General features: G+C 34.2%; 1 pseudogene; it reads left to right on the top strand.

Annotated features, from left to right (window-relative positions):
• Positions 1–849: 849 nt before the first annotated feature.
• Positions 850–1,676, top strand: LOC148771787 (uncharacterized; annotated as a pseudogene).
• The last annotated feature ends 1,659 nt before the right edge of the window (positions 1,677–3,335 follow it).

Here is a 3,335-nt window from a genome sequence, read left to right as displayed (position 1 = left end):
CGGTTGCACGAGTGTTGGCAAAGATGATATTTCTGAAATGATGAAGATGGAAGAAGATGTAGCACAAAAAAATCTGAATTCACAACCTAAGAAAGTGTCTTTACCGAAAACTACGATGATTCCATTGTATGGTGAAGCAAGAGGTTCAAATCATTTGAATTTGAAGAAGAGACGAGTAGATGACTCACCTATTGCTAGAGCTTTTGATTTACAAACTAGAGATCAATTGGATGCATAAATTGCTAGGATGTTTTATAGTGGGAGCATACCTTTTAATCTTGCTAATAATCCTTATTTTATGAGCTCTATTGTATTTGGTGCTAATCATTCATCGGGTGTCTATGTTCCTCCCAACTTCAATAAATTGAGAACTACACTGGTCCCGCAAGAAAAGGCACACGTGGAGAGGTTGTTGGAATTTATTAAGAGAACTTGGTTCGAAAAAAGTGTTAGTATTGTGAGTGATGCTTGGAGTGACCCACGGAGGAGACCTTTGATTAATATTATTGTTTTTTCTGAGTCTGGTCCTATGTTCGTCAAAGTTTTGGATTGTTTGGGTGAGATAAAAGATAAACAATTTATTGCCAATCTCTTGAAAGAGGTAATCGTTGAGGTTGGACATGAAAAAGGTTGTTCAAGTTATTACTAATAAAGCTAGAAATTGTAAGGCCGCTGGACAAATTATTGAAGGCATGTTTCCTAATATTTATTGGACTTCTTGTATTGTTCATACTCTTAATCTTGCTTTGAAGCATATTTGTGCAGCAGGAGATGCGGAAGCTAATCAAGTTACATATGACTTGTGTAGTTGGATCAGTATCGTTCATGCAGATGCTTTTGCAAATCAAGAATTTTATAATGAACCATTCCATGAGGCTGTTCAATCGTTTTAGTCATTTGAAGTTGCTTTCAGTTGCCGACGCTCTTGTTGTCATGCTTAAGAAATTCAAGCTTATTAAAAATGCTTTAGGGTTAATGGTTTTCAGTGAACAATGGACACAATACCGAGAAAATGACCAAGAAAAACCTAGATTTGTTCGCAATACGGTGGTCAATGAAGATTGGTGGAAAAAAGTTGATTACATTCTTTCTTTTACCGCGCCGATTTATGATATGCTTAGAGTTTGTGATACAGACAATCCATGCCTTCATTTAGCTTATGAGATGTGGGACTCCATGATTAAAATAATGAAGAAGTCTATTTATGAGCATGAAGGAAAGCAACTAATTGAATCTTCTGTTTTTTATGATGTGGTCCACGAGATTCTTGTTGATCGTTGGGCAAAGAATATATAATACCCCTCTTCATTGTCTGGCTCACTCATTAAACCCAAAGTAAGTTTTTATTTTAATTCAATATTTAATTATTTTTATATCAACGTGTTCTTTATTTTTTGACTTCTTGTTATTTGTTTTCTTATTTTTTTTCCCTAAGGTATTATAGTGATAAATGTCTTCAAGATGGAGAAGGTAGATTGCCACCTCATATGCATGGAGAAGTTTCAACTGAAAGAATTAAGTGCTTTAAACCAATGTTCGCTAACGAAGAGTATCGTGCAAATGCCAATGATGAATTTGCCAATTTTTCTCTCAAGAGTGGGGCATTCGGAGATCCAGATTTTAGTAGTAGTAGATTTGATATTGAGCCTAGAAAGTGGTGGGCATGCTATAGTTAAACTTCTCATTTGCTTCAAAGATTGGGGTTTAGGGTTCTTGGACAACCTACTTTATTTTTTCCTTTTGTGGAAGGAATTGGAGTACTTATTCCTTTATTGATTCATTTAGAAGGAATATATCAACTCCTAAAAGAGCAGATGATTTAGTATTCGTCCATACCAACCTTCGTCTTTTGCCCAGAGGCACTTCCCAATACCATGATGAAAGACAAAGATGTGGGACGTTGGTGGGATGAATTTGAAAATATGGAAGATACATAAATTCTTGAAATTGCCGACCTTTCTTTAGATGAACTAAAATTAGAGGCCGTACTTTTTACTAAAGATGAGACAGCTGACAAGTAGGAAGAGATGAAAAATGCTCCTTCAATTTTATTATTATTATAATTTTTATTTTAAAAGCAATATTTTATTATGTATTGAATAATTTATTTTGATTAGTTGAACCTCGTTTTGTTTATTATATATATTTAATTCGATTGTTTTCTTAATTTTTAGTTTGATGTGAAAATGGCTACAACATATGCTAGTTCATAATCTATAATGTTTTTGCTAATTTATGGTTGAAAAATGAAAACAGTATTTGAATATATATATATATTGATGATGCTAATTACTTAGATCACCTGGGGTAGTGTAGAAAACGAAGTGGGAGAGCAAAGCGGATCAGTAGCTTGACAACTTGATGATCCTGAGGTACCTGCGATCATAGAACACATGAACTAAGCCGGGGGTTGATCCGGCGGAAACCCCTCCGACGCTCAAGTCAGACGTGCTGATCATAGAAATAGTCTAGAGAATACAATTAATAGTATTGCTCAGATAATAGGACCTACCTTAAGGAATGAGTTCAAACCTTTATTTATAGCTTAGTTGAGATTGTCGGGCTCAAACCTTACTTGAAGGTGATTGGGCCTCGGTGATAATGGTCTTCGATATTGGGTTCGTGGCCCAGTATGTAAGGAAATTGTAGGCCCATTGGGTTGGCCCAATTAGGCATATCATATATATATATATATATGTATATATATATATATATATATATATATATATATATATATATATATATATATATATATATATATATATATATATATATATATATGGATTATTAGACAAACCCCCATCATATACATTGTGCTAGTAAGGGAGATCCAAAAAAAATTCTAGCTTTTAAGATAAATCCAAAATATTGTTTAATTAGTTATAAATAATTTAATTCACTATTATACCCTTCATCTAACCCTATAACTCACGTTGTTATTATTTTTTTTTTCCTCAGATTTCTTCTCTCTCTTCTTCTTTTAACAGTACTCGTCCTCTCTTCCCTCCATAGTTGCGATCTCTTCCCCCCAAATCTCAGGCCTCTTCGCCGAGGTTGAGAGATCCGCTCCACCGCCTCAACCATCATCACCGCCTCCACCTTCCACCTCCGCCATCATTACAGAAACCATGACAATTGAAGGTACAAATAAAAATCGCAACATTTGACAGAAACCTAACCACCTTTACAATCATTTTCATTATCCCAATTTCTACCAAAATAAAATTCCAAATAAATCAACTCGGGAAAATAGTTGTTTCCCACTAACAACTCAAACAATTCAAAATACAAGGACGTATATTTACAAAACCATATATCTACATAATTAATAAACA

The sequence above is a fragment of the Erythranthe guttata genome, chromosome 3 (assembly GCF_056151865.1).
Source record: "Erythranthe guttata isolate IM_541 chromosome 3, IM_541, whole genome shotgun sequence".
Taxonomy (NCBI): domain Eukaryota; kingdom Viridiplantae; phylum Streptophyta; class Magnoliopsida; order Lamiales; family Phrymaceae; genus Erythranthe; species Erythranthe guttata.
Note: the sequence above shows the minus strand (reverse complement) of the source record. Positions and strands in the feature narration are given on the sequence as shown.